Consider the following 18550-nt stretch of genomic DNA (forward strand, 5'->3'; position numbering starts at 1 on the left):
TTTCTTCAAATATTACCTGATGCTACAAACAGATAAATCTAGTGTTGGTGGCAAGAAGACAACAAACAAAAATCCCACAAAAAACATGGGAAATTTTTATTTTGTCGTCACCCAATCATGATAGGCAATACCACATGGGTTCTGAAGGAATCTCCAGGCTTTCCAAAAACAATACCACATGGGTTCTGAAGGAATCTCTAGGCTTTTCCAAAGACATTTTGGCCTCTTCCGTGTCAACTCATCTATAAAAGGGGACTCATAAATCCTTAGAAGGCAGACTATAATTTTCCCTCATAAGATTTTACTCTCCTCTGTAACCCATATCCATTCTCCTTTGTAACCAATATCTCCTGTATTGATATACATTACAAATTTAAGTAAGATTCTATTTTCATTATTTACATTCTTGCTATATTATATATTCCTATAAATTTAAGTATGCTCTGTGTTTGATCAAGGATCCTCACATTGTTGGTCTTGCCTTGTTCATTCGCATCACAAATCTGTTTAAATTACCTGTAAAAGAAAAAGGAATACTAACATGCAAAGAAAGCATTACAACATAATAAGTGTTCTTAAACATTTCAAAAGGGTTAATTACAAGATAACTAAAGTACTACATGCTAAGCTGAACTTTTAGAAATACATCAAGGTTTACACAAAAGCATACTACATCAACGCGTTAATTCCCTTTTGTTTAAGTTAAATATTTACATAAGCTTGACAAAGTAGAGTCCTAAACTAATGATCTCCTTGGATATTTGATGGACCTGTTACATAAATAAACATACCATTATATTGATAAAAGAAATATACATATGCTCATGTAATGTATATGAAAGAAGTAATAATTTTCTATCGGATCCATAAGAATTCTAACAGACAACTTATATTTTGCTTGTAAATCTTTTAAACCCAATTAACACTCATTTGTATATTCTTAATTTGAATACTCTTATTTACTTGCATGAACCGGGTGACCTTGCAAAGTCTCACGGATGCCATTAGTCGAAGCTAATCTTGTAATCCATTTCCCGGCAATCCTATCACGGATGCCATTAGCCGAAGCTAATCTTGTAATCCATTTCCTAGCAATCCTATCACGGATGCCATTAGCCAAAACTAATCTTGTAAACACGCTAGACTTTATTTACATTGAACATGATATTTATTGTAATTGCATTCACCAGAAGAATTTTAAATTGTATAAGTGCAAAAAGAGAGAAAATCACACACCTGTTCCGCCTGTCTCGTGACCTCCTCTAACAGAAGATCCAATCCTGGTTGCTCCTCCTGAATCACAAGGAAGTTTTTGGTTATTATTCCTTCAAGCCGATATTATAGAGAATCCATATTCATCCATTACTCATATGTTACTTTCTATGCATGTTCATTTCCTCATAATCACAAACATACATATATCATGTATATTTTTCAAAGTTAGTATCTCAATGTGCAAGTGTTCGTATGACTCAATTCTTTTATATTCTTACATATAATATTCACATAAAAGTCTATTGTTACTGTTTAACTTTGAACTGTTATTGTCCAACTATTACTGTATAGACATTGAACTGTTACTGTCCAACCGTTGATGTCCAACCGTTGCTGTCCAACTGTTGATGTCCAACCGTTGTTGTCTAGAAATTGAACTGTTACTGTGCAACTGTTACTGTCCAACCATTGCTGTCTAGACATTGAACTGTTACTGTCACTTACTATATGAACACTCCTCAGATTTTTAACTATATCTAGAGTTCTACAACTCCATTTTAAGTGAGATTGATCTCGTTGGAAAGCTAAGACACGAGGCTACAAGTTCTCTGAAGGAAAGAGAACCCAATTCTGCCTCCAAGATAGTCAAAATTGCTCATCAACTAATCAGTCCTACTGCCCTACAGAATCAGTCACGACTCAGTCTCGGTTGGTAACCCATAACTGGAGTTCTACATCTCCAAATTGAGCAAGACCAGTTTCCTTGGTTAGCTAACATCCAAATCTACAATTTCTATGAGGAACCAGACCCTAATTCCCTCATCTTCCTACTCGAAATCTCACCGAAAGTCAAGAGACAAGTCTGTCCAGATTCATCACCCCCTTTCCTTCACACAATTCTTTCATAAACGACATACCACACATGAATTAACTTAATTTTAACAATAATTACTTTTTCCCCAATTCATGTCTAGGAACCCTAACCTATAATTCAATATCAAGGCATCAATTCATTATCGAATTTAAAATGAATATTTAAGATCATGTTTAGAACGCCTTACCCGGTACGAATTAAGATTTTGATCTTCAACCAGTTGCAGATTTTCAACTCCCTCTTTTCTTTTCTTCTTGTTCAATTTCTTGTTAATCCCTTGCTCACAAGTGTTTATCCCATCTATAAACCCTTAATCTTGGATGGGTTCTTGGAATTTTAGTGTTTCTCTCTTGATTTTGCAAGAATGGGTATAAAACTCCCTATTTTCTCTCCTTATGGTTCCTGCAGATTTTTGATATGGAGAGAGTATTTCATGCTTTTAAGGCTCATCTGTTTCGAGCCCATATCTTTTCGACTCAATTGTTTTGAGTCCCATTTGTTTTAGGTCTTTTCTACAAATATTACCGGATGCTACAAACAGATAAATCTAGTGTCGGTGGCAAGAAGACAACAAACAAAAATCCCACAAAAAACATGGGCAATTTATATTTTGTCGTCACCCAATCATGGCAGGCAATACCACATGGGTTCTGGAGGAATCTCCAGGCTCTCCAAAAACAATACCACATGGGTTCTGAAGGAATCTCCAGGATTTTCAAAAGACATTTTGGCCTCTTCCGTGTCAACTCGTCTATAAAAGGGGACTCTTAAATCCTTAGAAGGCAGACTATCATCTTCCCTCAGAAGATTTTACTCTCCTCTCTAACCCATATCCATTGTCCTTTGTAACCAATATCTCCTGTATTGATTTACATTATAATTTTAAGTAAGATTCTATTTTCATTATTTACATTCTTGCTATATTATATATTCCTGTAAATTTAAGTATGCTCTGTGTTTGATCAAGGATCTTGACATTATTGGTCTTGCCTTGTTCATTCGCATCACAAATCTATTTATATTTGCATGTGTTTATTTCTTTGTTCTTTTCACAAAATCAGTATATCAGCTGGAAACCTGTGACCCGATCTAAAAGATCATTCTCAGGTATATAACAACGCCACGTACTGTTTAAATCTCCTTACTATTCAGTTTATTATTGATTTTATATTTTATAATACACACACACACACACACACTATATATATATATATATATATTGTGTGGATTGTATGAGGTGTTGAATTATGATGATTGATATAAGGTCCAGAATTATGGGATCTTGCGATGATGGGTTGATTGAGTAAATTGATAGTAGTCGATAACTTTGGATGTCCTAAATACAAATGAAACTCTGCTGAATTTTTGGTAGATTTTTTTAAACAAATTACCCTCAAATTAAGAGAATATGTTGGGATCTTTTAACATTGATCAAGTCGTACAGCCGGGTTGTTACAGTTGGTATCAGAGCCCTGGTATAGGTCTTGGGAAGAATTCAAAAGAGGTTGTTGATGTTCATTAATTTATTGCAGTATGGTACGTACCCGCCAAGAGATTAGAACAGATCTAACCTCTGCAGGGAGGGGGAATAGAGATATAGACTTTTCCAAGAGGCAAGAAGAGAGCCATTTGGAAGATACTGCTTCACATGCACCAGAAATATCGACTCAAGCAGGGCATGAAGAATCGACGGGGCCTCAAATTAGACATGCACCAAGGCAAACTGGGGATGTTCGGTCGACCATGTCAGCCCCACGGGAACAAAAAGAGGAGCCCCCTCAGGCCATCTGTTCTTATGTTGATCCGATGCTCCTGGCCCAGCTAGTCAAAGCAGTAATGGAAGGTATGGCTAATGCTGCCACTCCTATGCTAGCACCCCCACCTGCACCCATCATACCAACCGTTTCAGAAGCAGCTACAGCTACTAATAACGTGGTACATCTAGTTCATTTGGTGAAAAGTATGAGAGAAATGGGTTGTGAACCCTACTCAGGTGAACAGGATGCTGAAGTGGCGGGAAGGTGGATTAGAAAGGTGGAGAAAACAATGATTTAAATTAAGATACCACATGATCTGCAGGTAGATTATGCTATCATCGGAAGATGAAGGAATAAGAATTCCTAGCCTTGAGACAGGAGGGAATGTCAGTACTCGAATATGAGAGATGATTTCATGACCTCTCACTATTCGTACCACATTATGTCCCATCAGAACAACACATGATAGAAAAGTTAAGGGATGGCTTCAAACAAGAATTGAAGTAGGGGTTGATTGCTTTACAATTCAAGACAATAAGAGAACTGATTGAAGCAGCACAGGCCTTGGAGGCTTGTATGGAAGAAGGTCAACAGAGTCATAAGGGTGCAGGAAAACAAAAGGATATGGAATTTTAGGCAGGCCACCGCTTCCAATTTTTAGGCAAACAGTTCCTTCAATTCAAAACGAAAGGGGGGACATTAACTAGCTTCGGATAGGATATTGGTGGGAGGTCGGGAAGTGGTCAGACCCGCTCCAGGGCTATAACTGCGAGGGGGCATAATGATCAGAAGGAAGTTGTCTACCCTCGATGTGTTTAATGTGAACAAAGACACCCCAGAAGTTGTTTGGTTTCTCTTGGACGACGCTATATATGCCGAGGAGAAGGTCATAAGTGGAAAACCTCCTAGTACTTGGGAAGAGGATGTCATCACTGTGGTGAGAAAGGTCACTTTAAAAGGGAATGCCCCTAGTTAAACACTGAACAGCCTCAGAGACATAGGCAACAAAGTCAGAGTCATCAGCAATCCATCACAGTAAACAGACCGGGAAGGTCGACTCAGTCAGGAGCTAACTCAAATAGGGGACAACCTAGAGCGCAAAATGAAAGGGATCAAGGAAGGGTTAGGAGGATGTCAGAGCAACATCAAATGTGGTGGCAGGTATGCTGCAAATGAATGACTATCAAATGCATGTTTTGTTTGATTCTGGTGCCACTCATTCCTTTATAGCAAATAAAAATGTAACCAAATTGAGTAAGGAAACAAAAAGGGTAGAAAAAGGATTTATTATTGGGACACCTTTGGGTGAAACTGTGGAAACAAATGTTGTATTCAAAGGGGTGGGAGTTAACATTAACGGGTATGAACTAGAAGCAGATTTAATACCCCTAGAATTAAGTAATTTTGATATAATTCTAAGTATGAATTGGTTTGGCAAAAATAAGGCTCGTCTAGACTGCTTTACGAAAACAGTAACCTTCCAAGGGGCTAAGGGTGAAATAATGGTCTTTAAGGGGGAGAGAATTTCCAACTTTACAAATTTAATCTCGGTTATGGTCGCGAGAAAACTATTAAAGAAAGGTTGTCTAGCATACCTTGCCTATGTGATAAATTCGAAAAAGCGTAAAATAGGACTGTTTGACATTCCAATTGTGAGGAAATTTCCGAACATATTTTCGGAAGAATTGCCAGGACTACCCCCAGAAAAAGAAGTTGAAGTCACCATCGACATATTACCTGAGGTGTCTCCTATAGCCCAACCACCGTATAGAATGGCCCTAAAAGAATTGGATGAGTTGAAAATTCAATTGCGAGAGCTCTTAGACAAAGGGTTCATACGACCAAGCAACTCAACTTGGGGTCACCCGTATTATTTGTGAAGAAGAAAGATGGAACGTTGAGGCTTTGCATAGACTACCGTCAGCTGAATAAAGTGACGATAAAGAACAAATATCCGCTTCCATGGATATATGATTTGTTCGATCAGTTGAAGGGTGCTAAAGTATTCTCAAAGATTGATTTAAGATCAGGATACTACCAAATGCAAATCAAAAGGCAAGATGGGCCGAAAACTGCCTTTAGAACTCGCTATGGACACTTTGAGTTCTTGGTGCTACCCTTTGGATTGACTAATGCTCCGGCACTTTTTATGGATTTAATGAACCGACTCTTCCAACCATACCTTGATAAGTTTGTTGTCGTATTCATCGATGACATCTTGGTTTACTCCAAATCCTATGAGGAGCATGAATAGCACCTGAGACAGACACTACAGACTTTGAGGAACCGCCACTTGTATGCCAAGTTGGATAAATGTGACTTCTGGTTAAAAAAAAGTTACCTTTTTAGGGCATGTAGTGTCTTCAGAAAGCATTTTTGTGGACCCTCAGAAGGTAGAAACAGTTCTGAGATGGGAAAGGCCTACTACGGTAACGGGAGTTCGTAGTTTTCTTGGATTAGCAGGGTATTATAAAAGGTTTATCGAAGGGTTTTCAACCATAGCAACTCCATTAACACGACTCACCAGGAAGAACATAAGATGAGAGTGGTCAAAAAAGTACGATGAGAGCTTTCAAGAATTGAAGAGAAGACTTACTACTGCCCCCGTACTAACCCTTCCATCCGGAACAGAAGGCTTTGTAGTCTACAGTGATGCCTCAAGAAAAGGACTAGGTTGTGTCCTAATGCAGCTTGGAAAAGTAGTTGCCTATGCATCGAGACAACTGAAGACTTATGAAATCAACTACCCAATTCATGACTTAGAATTGGCAGCAGTAGTTTTTGCCTTACGAGTATGGAGGCACTACTTATACAGATCCCAAGTTTAAACTTTCACGGATCATAAGAGCCTTAAATATCTGATGTCGTAGAAGGAGTTGAACATGAGACAACGGAGATGGGTAGAATTAATGAAAGACTACGATTGTATTATAGATTATCATCTAGGGAAAGTGAATGTAGTCGCGGATGATCTCACCTGTAAAGACAAGGCGATTAGAGGGGGACCAACGACTTGGAATGAGAAAACTATGATTGAGCTAAAGAGATTGGGGCAGTATTAAATATGAGTCCGGAAGGATCCTTAATGGCTCAACTAAGGGTGAAGTCAGGATATCAGGAGCAAATATTAGAGGCACAACAGCTTGATGATGAAGTGTCAAAAGTAAGAATCAAACTGGAATCGGGGGGGGTGAAGCTCTTTTTTCGAATGGGTGATGACGGAATAATGATATTGGAGCGACGTATGTATGTGCCTGACAACAAAACCCTTAAACAAAAGTTACTACAAGAGGCCCACGAGTCTAAGTTCACTGTACATCTAGGTAATACTAAGATGTACCAGAATCTAAAACAGTACTACATGTGGCCAAATATGAGAAAAGAAGTAGCTTGCTACGTGGCAAAATGTAGTATTTGCCAGCAAGTAAAAGTAGAATATCGAAAACCGATAGGGCTGTTACAACTAAGGTTGTCAATTCCGTTTCGTTTCGCCCGGAATAGCCGAAACATTCCATACCAATTCAAAAAACGAAACAAAACGGAATAATTTTCATCTCATTTTAAATCTCGGTCCGTTCCGGATTTTTCAGCTAAATTTCAGCCGGAACGTTCCGGTTTCATTCCACATGTTCCGTTCCGCTCTTGAAAAGCCATTGAACCTTGTTCAATTTAATTAATTAAACCACCCAAGTATAAAAAGCTTTTTTTCATTACTATTTTCAATAACAATGATATTAATAATAATATTGAAAATTATTATTACTATTTTCATTAACAATGGTATTAATTTTTAAAAATTAGATTTATCACTAATATATATAGTTTATATTCATATTGTTTTTTTCATGTTTATACTTTGTAGGAATTTGAGCAAAACAATAGATGTTTTAGATTCCATTAGCCTTGATAACATTGACCTAACTTTATATTTAAAATATTTGTGTTAAAACATTTTACTTTCATAATATTTTGATTTTTTTTAAGTTGAATTACTTTAAGTTAAAGATTTATTTAATCTTGACTATTTAGAAATATTTTAAATTTTAAAATTATATTTGTTTGGCATTGTGTTTGTATTGCATAATTTATAATTAATTTATCTTGAATTTGAATTATGTTTGTTGAATATATATATATATAATACCAACCTCCATACCATCGGAAAACAGCTTACCAGATTGGAAAAACACATACAAAAAATCCCACCCCACTTCATAACTGATAAAACCCCAATCAACCTTAAACTCAAAAACCCAGTATTCAAACCATATCAAGTTACTCAAACGAGCCAAGTACAAATTCAAGAAAATCAAACAAATTTTCTTAGAGCCATTAAAATACACTTATAAAACCTTGACCGGACAACCTTGACTGTCCCAGACACACCCCAACAATCTAACCCTTCATCCTCTACAAATCAGGTTAATACTCTCCAAAATAACCCCGTATCAACCTCTGATACAGACACCATTCAAGAACAACCTCTTCAACTAAACAGACTCACCTGGCAAGCTCCCAAAACAACCATTGCTCCAGATATTTCCATATCTACTGAACCAACTGTCATCAGCCAACATAAATATAATGCATCTTCCCTCTATGAATGGAACATAGATGACATGCCCGAATATAATATCCTAAACACCCTCCAACAAATGACCATGACAGCTAATGCCTACAAAACCAAAACAGGAACCTCAGACAAAGCCATAGCTGAACTTCTTATTGCAGGCTTCTCTGGCCAGCTTAAAGGATGGTGGGATTACCATCTCACTGAAACGGATCACCTACATATTCTAAACTCTATACAAACCTATGAAGACCAAACACCTATCCTTGACCCTTCAGGAAACACCATCTAAGATGTTGTGTCTACCCTTATCCTTACCATCTCCTTGCATTTTGTTGGAGATCCTTCCCATTTGAAAGACAAAAATGATGAACTTCTCTCCAACCTTCGGTGCAAGAAACTCAGTGACTTTCAGTGGTACAAAAATACATTCCTTACCCGTGTTATGCTCCGAGAAGATTCAAACCAACCATTTTGGAAAGAAAAATTCCTTGCAGGCTTACCAATTCTTTTAGGAGAAAAGGTCCGAAACAAGATCAAAGATACCTTTACAACCAAAACCATACCATATGACCAGCTTACATACGGTGAACTTGTGAGCTTCACCCAAAAAGAAGGTCTTAAGATCTGCTAGGATCTCAAACTCCAAAAACACCTAAAGTGGGAATGAAACGCACCAGGCAAGAACTTGGTAGTTTCTGTCATCAGTTTGATCTTTCCACCAAAAAACCCTCCTGCAGTGGAACCTGTTCACAGCCCAAAAAATATTCGAACCACAAGCCTCCTTATAAGCGATCGGCCCATAAATACCGACAATAATTTTATCCCAAACCAGATCAACCTTATTACAAAAAGCCCTACAAATTCAACAAACCCCACAGACCTTTCCAGTCAAAACCCAAACCAAAATTTGACCCCAAAAATATTACCTGTTACAAATGTAACCAGAAAGGACATACATCCCGTTTCTGCAAAGTCAATACCAAACTTCATGAACTCTAAATAGATGAAGATACCATCAACCAAATACAAATTCTTTATATTGGAGCCACAGACACTGACCACTCTCCTTCAGACACTTCTGAAGAAGAATTTCAAATTGATGAAATAATAACTACTAGTGCTACTTCAGATGCCTCTACGAATTCCAAACAAATTAACGTCCTAACCCAAGACCAAGAATTCATTATTGAGGCTATCAAAAGACTTGATGATCCTCATCTTCAAAAAACCTACTTGGATAGACTATTGAAAGATTTTAACCAACCAGAGCACCCCCCATATAATCCTCCAAACCGCTCTCTATTACCCTCTACCAGCATCAATACATATGACCTTACAAAGAATCTTAACAAAAAGAAGTCCAAAACCACAGTCACCATTCCAGAATTACATTCTGAGATCAAAACCCTTAAATCTGAATTACAAACCTTGAAACAAGCCCATTAGAAAGACTCTACCATATTACAGCATCTCCTGTCTAAAATTGAAAGCCAGTCTGACACTGAATCTGAACCAGAAGATCAAACCATTGAATCTCATGCATTGTCCCATACACTTACAAATATTGAGCATATCCCAGATGATTTCCTGAATGTATTAACACAAATATCTTCAAAAAAATATTTGATTAAAATTACTCTTATTTTTTCAGAAGATTTTAAACTGGACACTATCGCCTTATTTGACACAGGTACAGATTTAAACTGCATCAAAGAAGGCGTAGTTCGAAAATGATTTTTACAAAATACCTCTGAAAAACTCTCTGCTGCTAATAATTCAAAATTGCATATTGCAGGAAAAACCCAAGCCTCTGTTTTCAACACGGGCCTCCGTTTTTCCATGTTATGATCACCATAAAAATCACTTTTGAGAAGAGGTTTGTTTATGACAAAATGCTTTTCTGAAGTCAAAACATTCAGCTCATTTTGCATGTTTTCAGTAACAGCTGAAAAAGTTGGTGAAGTTGGAGGAGATGGTTGCTCAAGGTCTGTATAAACTGGTTTTGGTATATTTGTAGTATAGTCTGTATTTTGGAAACTAGTAGAAGGGATGTCAGATGTGGATTTTCTAGGAAGGTTTGCATGATAAGGGATATTGATAACAGAAGGGATTTTGAAAATTCTTCCCAGATCTATTGTACTGGAAGAGGAAGAGGTTTCTGAGAATCTGGAACTTGTAGAGTGTCGGTGGAAAGATAGTTTGACTTTTCCATCTGTGTATTGGGTAATATTTTTAATTTGGACATTGGGTTGAGGTGGTGGCGGTAGTTCTAGTGGTGCTGCACCTTCGAGGATCCAAACTTCTAGTAGGGATATGTCTTTTCATTGGATTGCTTTTGGGACAACAGTGTTTGAGCAGGATAAATCTGTTTGTAGTAGGAGTGTTTCTCCTTTTTGAGATTGGAATTTGTGTTTGCTGGCAAAGGCTGAGAACATGGCTTTATAATGGATTTTGAATATGAAAGCAACAGGGATAGATCCTTGGAAGTTTTGAAATCTAGCATCACGGAGGACAGGGATAAACTAGGAAACAGGCTGCAGGTTATATGGATTTATTGCCCTAAAACTCAGACGGGAGTTACACCATTCAGTTGCATACCTATAGTCTAATGGTCTCTTGTTCTTTCTAAGAATACTGAATTTTATGTTACTATTCCTACCCAGATCCCAGTAGGCTCCGATACCAGATAAACAAAAAAGCAGAGTTCTAAACAAAAAGCAGAGTTCAGTACGTGGCGTTGTTATACCTGAGAATGATCTAAAAGATCGGGTCACAGGTTTCCAGCCTATATACTGATTTTATATATAAAAAAAGAACAAAGAAAAGAAGAACATAAACAAACAGATTTCTGAAGCGAATGAACAAGGCAAGACCAACAATGTCAGGATCCTTGATCAAACACAGAGCATACTTAAATATAACAAGAATAAAAAGAATAAGAACACATATAACAAAATGTAGATAAAAATCAGATTATCTTACTTAAATTTGTAACGAAAATTAATACAGGAGATATTGATTATAGAGAAGAACAGAGATGGGTTACAGATATGAGTTACAGGGGAGAGTAAAATTTTCTGGGAAAAAAATTAGTTTGCCTTCTGAGGTTGTAGGAGTCTCCTTTTTATTGACGAGTTGCCATGGAAGAGGCCAAAACGTCTTGTTGAAAAGTTTGGAGATGCCTTCAGAACCCATGTGAACCCATGTGGTATTGTCTGCCATGATTTGGTGATGACAAAATGAAAGATGCCCATGTTTTTTGTGGGGCTTTCATTTGTTGTCTTCTTGCTACCGACACTTGATTTGTATGTTTGTAGTAGCAGGTAATATTTGTAGAAAAAGCCTAAAACAAATGGGCTTTTTAGCAAAGAGACTCAAAACAGGTGAGTCAAAAAGATATGAGCTCTAAACAGATGAGCCTGAGAAAGTCCGAAATACTTTTTTTTTTTTGAATGTCGCTTGATAGGTGGCAAGATACCAAAGCAGTCATCTTCATTATCATCTCCAAGGGAAATGGCAGGAGATATCGAGCCAGATGAGCTGGAGTGGGACAAGACTGTTTTTGGATCTTGGCTTTGTATAATGCCTTGTACTATTTGTAGGTATTCCTCTTCAGTTTTAGCAGAGGCAAGGAGAGCTGCCGTTTGAGCCTTGCGGGCTAGAAACTTTGATTCAGGATGATGATCAATGATGGGAGCCGTTTGATGTTTTTGTAACCATTCCGTAACAGCGAATTTGGAACTTTTGGACTCAGCTGCAAAGGAATCCCACCATTTAATTTTGAATTTCCGAACAAGTACTGGATGTCTGTTTTGTAGATTATAGTCATAGAACCAGGAACATACCCATGGAACAAAAACTTTTGTACAGAAAATGAGAAGGGAAGAAAACTTCCTTTCAGAAGGGGCTGGTTGAAAATTATTTTTGAAATGGAGGTAACCATTTTCAACCAGAGGATGGTCTTTGAGGTAGTCAACGTGGCAACCATAGTAGTCCCACCATTGGAGGAACCAGAGGGGAAAGGTTTGTGGTATTCATTGTATTATGGAAGTAGAAAAGCCAAGAATGGCTATGGTTGTGATTTTGTAGGAGGAAGGCATTGAACCATGCCTGTTGGTAATCCCAATACGTTTAGGTAGTATTGAAGTCTTGAGGATTTGTACGGAAGTGTATGGGGAAGGAGAGAGGTTGATGTAAGGGTTGCCCCCAATCTTTAGGGTGAATACCTTTGTGAATGATGCATGTAGAATATGCGGGTTCAGTGTGATCAGAATGTAGTTTGAAGTGTTTGAACTTGACAGAATTGGTAATCTCAAGGATGGTGGCATAGTAGGATTGTGGTTTGGCTAAACTCCAGGGTTTGTAGTACCAATTTGGAGGGAAAATCGTTGAAGCAGCAATGGAAGGATTTTCATGATAAAATCCTTCTTCCATAGTTAAAATATTTTGGAAAGTAGTTTTGAAAATATATTTGGATTTGGTTTTTGGAAAACTGGTTTGTTGTAAAGAAAGGAGGGGTTTTGAAGTAGAAAAACCTCCTTGGGGTTTTGAAAGGGATTTGGAAATACTACCTGTTGGAGATATGGAATCGTTAGAGGCCTGTTGGGACACCTTTTGTAATGCCAGGAGTAATTCTGGTGATTTGGAGATGGTGTCAACCCAATGTTGAACTGTGTCGGGTTGGACCTGTGGTGGTTTTGTAGGTTCTTCTTCTTCAATAACTGCCTCATACCAGGATTTGACAGGTTTGGCAGAAAGGATGGCGGAAGACATGAGTTTTGCAGAAGGCTTGGGGCTTTCTGGTTTTGTAGGCTGTGTTTGGGGGGCTTTGCCCTTGTCTTTAGCCCTTGCTTTAGGTGGCATCAGGACCTGTTTTGGAGGAATTCTCGGGTTAGGAAATCAGGGATAGAATTTGAATCTCCTTTAATGTAGACAATATCGAAATCAAAAATGCTTAAAATAGCTTGCCATTGGGCAAAAATCTGTTTTGAAGCAAGATTTTGGACATCTTTTTGTAAAACTTCTTTTGCAGATATACAGTCAACACGTAAAAGAAATTTTTGATTTAATAAATCGCTTTGGAATTTTGTAATACAAAGAACAATTGAAAGGATCTCCTTTTTGATAGTAGAGTAATTTTTTTGACAATCATTCCAGTGGGCGGATGTATACCAGGAGTATTTGTTATTTATTATCTTGTACTTGTTTAAGAATCCCACCATATCCTATGTCAGAGGCATCGCTTTCGACTATTTTAGGAGCTAAAGGATTAGCTAAATGAAGGAGAGGAATGGTTTGAACCTGTTTCTTAATCTGTTTGACTAGATCGGTATGGATGTCAGACCAAGGAATGGGGTTGGTTTTTAACCTATCATGTAAAGGCTTGGCTAGACGACTAATATTGGGATAGTAGTCCAGAACATAATTTAGACTGCCTAAAAATCTCTGCAATTGGGTTTTATCAGTGATTTTATCAGGAAATTTACTTGTAAAGGTTAAAGATCTCTCTATTGGTGTCACAGTACCTTGGCAGATATAATGGCCTAGGAAACGGACACGGGTTTGGAAAAGGGAAATTTTTGTTTTAGAAACAACTAAACCATTTTGTTTTGCAGTATGAAAGAATGTATGTAGATGTTTGAAATGTTGATCTATGGATTGTGAAAAAATAAGTACATCGTCAATATAAACAATGCAAAATTTTGAATGTGCATTGAAGATGTCATTCATGATGCGTTCAAATTCAGATGGGGCATTTTTTAAACCAAAAGGCATGACATTCCATTCGTATTGAGCAAAAGGAACTGTAAAAGCAGTTTGTATCTATCTTTGGGATCAATCTTGATTTTCCAAAATCCAAATTTCATATCAAACTTAGAAAATATGAATGCAGAGTGTAATTTTTGCAACAAATCTTTTTTGTTGGGGATTGGATATCTGATCCATTTTAAAGCAGAATTTAGAGGTTTGTAATTGATCACAAGTCTTGGTGTGCCTCTTTCAATTTCAGAGTTTTTATTCACATAAAAGGCTGCACACGACCATGGTGATCGGGACTTTTGGATAAGACCTTTAGACTCGAGATCGCGGATTTCAAGTCTGCAATGCTCTTCTAAATCAGCATTCATTTGTATAGGTCTTGCTTTTGTAGGTATGAGTTTTTCTGAAAAAGTATCTTCATATGGAAGATCAACAATGTGTTGTTTTCTTTTCCAGAAAGCATTAGGTAAATCTGAACAAATCTGTTGTTCATTTTTAGTTTGTAAATCAATGATTTTCTTTTATAAATCGGGGTTTTGTAATTGTCTGTTGATACGACAAAAAGAAACATGGTTTTGTAAATCATGTAAATGGAATTGTTTTCCATGAATCGATGCATTGATATGATATGTATGTATGGAACATGCTTTAATTAAATTTAAATTTCTAGTATTAGATTTTTCTAAGAATGGGAAAACAAGTTTGATGCCATTGATTTTGGTAGTAATACAATCATGATGTGCTTGATATGGAGTGATCATGTCAATAAATGGAGTGCCAAGAATGATGGTATGGTTTATATCTTTTGTAACAACAAAGAATGTTTTAAGAGAAATGCCCGTGTTGAAAACAGAGGCTTGGGTTTTTCCTGCAATATGCAATTTTGAATTATTAGCAGCAGAGAGTTTTTCAGAGGTATTTTGTAAAAATCTTTTTGGAACTACGCCTTCTTTGATGCAGTTTAAATCTGCACCTGTGTCAAATAAGGCGATAGTGTCCAGTTTAAAATCTTCTGAAAAAATAAGAGTAATTTTAATCAAATATTTTTTTGAAGATATTTGTGTTAATACATTCAGGAAATCATCTGGGATATGCTCAATATTTGTAAGTGTATGGGGGCAATGCATGAGATTCAATGGTTTGATCTTCTGGTTCAGATTCAGTGTCAGACTGGCTTTCAATTTTAGACAGGAGATGCTGTAATATGGTAGAGTCTTTCTAATGGGCTTGTTTCAAGGTTTGTAATTCAGATTTAAGGGTTTTGATCTCAGAATGTAATTCTGGAATGGTGACTGTGGTTTTAGACTTCTTTTTGTTAAGATTCTTTGTAAGGTCATATGTATTGATGCTGGTAGAGGGTAATAGAGAGCGGTTTGGAGGATTATATGGGGGGTGCTCTGGTTGGTTAAAATCTTTCAACGGTCTATCCAAGTAGGTTTTTTGAAGATGATGATCATCAAGTCTTTTGATAGCCTCAATAATGAATTCTTGGTCTTGGGTTAGGACGTTAATTTGTTTGGAATTCGTAGAGGCATCTGAAGTAGCACTGAGGAATACCTACAAATAGTACAAGGCATTATACAAAGTATTTCAGACTTTCTCAGGTTCATCTGTTTAGAGCTCATATCTTTTTGACTCACATGTTTTGAGTCTCTTTGCTAAAAAGCCCATTTGTTTTAGGCTTTTTCTACAAATATTACCTGCTACTACAAACATACAAATCAAGTGTCGGTAGCAAGAAGACAACAAATGAAAGCCCCACAAAAAACGTGGGCATCTTCCATTTTGTCATCACCAAATCATGACAGACAATACCACATGGGTTCACATGGGTTCTGAAGGCATCTCCAAACTTTTCAACAAGACGTTTTGGCCTCTTCCATGGCAACTCGTCTATAAAAAGGAGACTCCTACAACCTCAGAAGGCACACTAATTTTTTTCCCATAAAAGTTTACTCTCCTCTGTAACTCATATCTGTAACCCATCTCCGTTCTCCTCTGTAACCAATATCTCCTGTATTAATTTTCGTTACAAATTTAAGTAAGATAATCTTATTTTTATCTATATTTTGTTATATCTGTTCTTGTTCTTTTTATTCTTGTTATATTTAAGTATGCTCTGTGTTTGATCAAGGATCCTGACATTGTTGGTCTTGCCTTGTTCATTCGCATCAGAAATCTGTTTGTTTATATTCTTCTTTTCTTTGTTCTTTTTTTATATATATAAAATCAGTATATAGACTGGAAACCTGTGACCCGATCTTTTAGATCATTCTCAGGTATAACAACGCCACGTACTGAACTCTGCTTTTTGTTTAGAACTCTGCTTTTTTGTTTATCTGGTATCAGAGCCTACTGCGATCTGGGTAGGAATAGTAACATAAAAGTCAGTATTCTTAGAAAGAACAAGAGACCATTAGACTATAGGTATGCAACTGAATGGTGTAACTCCCGTTTAAGTTTTAGGGCAATAAATCCATATAACCTGCAGCCTGTTTCCTAGTTTATCTTTCCTTTCTATGGATTCCGTCTTTCATAGGACTACTTCTATTTCGGCTTCCTCTACCTTTGAATCTTCTGAAAGCAGAAGGATAGTACAAAGTGAAGGAATAACTATTGAAGACTTTACAAAAAAACATTGATGATTGGAAAATTCCAAAAATTTCTCAAACTCAGATTTATCAAAAATCTAAATATGATATTTTCAAAACAGATTTTACTATCAAAACTGAAGAAAGAGATATTCAGCTTACAAAACCTTTTGAAACCATTCAACTCCTCTCTTAAAAATCCCTACAAAAACATCTAGCCCGAAACTATAAATACATTCATGTTGGCCTTGTCCAGGTCGGAATAAAACCCCTTACAAAGGAAGGCTTAAACACCTCCATTCTAGCTGTCCTCCGTGATGCTAAATTTCAAAACTTCCAAGACTCCCTCCTCAGTTCTATTGAGTCTAGTCTTTGCAGTGGTCCGGTATCATTTGACTGTTATCCAAACATAACCATATCCCTCAAAGACAAATATCTTGCAAAGTATGATACTACAAATAAAGACCCATAATTATGACATGCTCGAAGGATCTATCCATGTTGCTCTCATATTCAAAATTCATTACAAAGCCATGTTCTCAGCCTTTGCCAGCAGACACAAATTCTAATCTCAAAAAGGAGAAACACTCCTACTACAAACAGATTTATCCCGCTCAAACACTGTTGTCCCAAAAGCAATCCAATGGAAAGGCATATCCCTACCAGAAGATTGGATCCTCGAAGGTGTAGCACCACCAGAACTACCACCACCACCTCAACCCAATGTCCAAATTAAAAATATTACCCAATACACAGATGGAAAAGTCAAACTGTCTTTCCACCGACACTCTACAAGTTCTAGATTCTCAGAAACCTCTTCCTCTTCCAGTACAATAGATCTAGGAAGAATTTTCAAAATCCCTTTTGTTATCAATATCCCTTATCATGCAAACCTTCCTAGAAAATCCACATCTGACATCCCTTCTACTAGTTTTCAAAATGCAGACTATACTACAAATATACCAAAACCAATTTATACAGACCTTGAGCAACCATCTCCTTCAACTTCACCAACTTTTTCAGCTGTTACTGAAAACATCCAAAATGAGCTGAATGTTTTGACTTCAGAAAAGCATTTTGTCATAAACAAACCTCTTCTCAAAAGTGATTTTTATGGTGATCATAATATGGAAAAACGATCTTGGTTTTTTCAACATTTCCTCCAACAGAGGAATGATATTCAAAAACAATTTTATGCTTACATTGAGACCCATAACGTGCAAATTTTATTCTTTGATTGGTTTGAATTCCATTATGTTTCAGCACAACATATTGCATATCCATTTGCATCCATTAAACATGCATGTCCTATTACAACCCGTTCAAAAACCCCTACATGGACCCTCACCAGTGGACCAACAGTTGAGTCTGATCATCCACCTTTACGCAACATACAACTTTCTCACAAAGATCAAACAGTTGATGCAGCCCCATACAAATTACCTGGTGAAGATACCCTCACAAATACCAAACATATCATCCAACAAAACAATTTTACAAATACCAACCTCCATACCATCGGTAAACAGCTTACCGGATTGGAAAAACACATACAAAAAAACCCAGCCCACTTCATAACTGATAAAACCCCAATCGATCTTAAACTTAAAAACCCAGTATTCAAACCATATCAAGTTACTCAAACGAGCCAAGCACAAATTCAAGAAAATCAAACAGATTTTCTTAGAGCCATTAAAATACACTTACAAAACCTTGACTGGACAACCTTGACTGTCCCAGACACACCCCAACAATCTAACCCTTCATCTTCTACAAATCA

At 37.0% G+C, this 18550-nt stretch overlaps 1 long non-coding RNA gene across 1 annotated transcript in view; it reads right to left on the reverse strand.

Moving 5' to 3' along the window:
* Positions 1 to 536: 536 nt before the first annotated feature.
* Positions 537 to 18550, reverse strand: part of LOC18096728 (uncharacterized) — a 37914-nt gene continuing 19900 nt past the window's right edge. Inside the window, exons 2-3 of the long non-coding RNA XR_008058712.1 lie at positions 1237 to 1293; positions 537 to 770 (exon numbers count right to left, since the gene is read on the reverse strand). This is a non-coding gene — a long non-coding RNA (uncharacterized LOC18096728). The remainder of the gene's footprint in view (positions 771 to 1236; positions 1294 to 18550) is intronic.

The sequence above is a fragment of the Populus trichocarpa genome, chromosome 3 (assembly GCF_000002775.5).
Source record: "Populus trichocarpa isolate Nisqually-1 chromosome 3, P.trichocarpa_v4.1, whole genome shotgun sequence".
NCBI lineage: Eukaryota > Viridiplantae > Streptophyta > Magnoliopsida > Malpighiales > Salicaceae > Populus > Populus trichocarpa.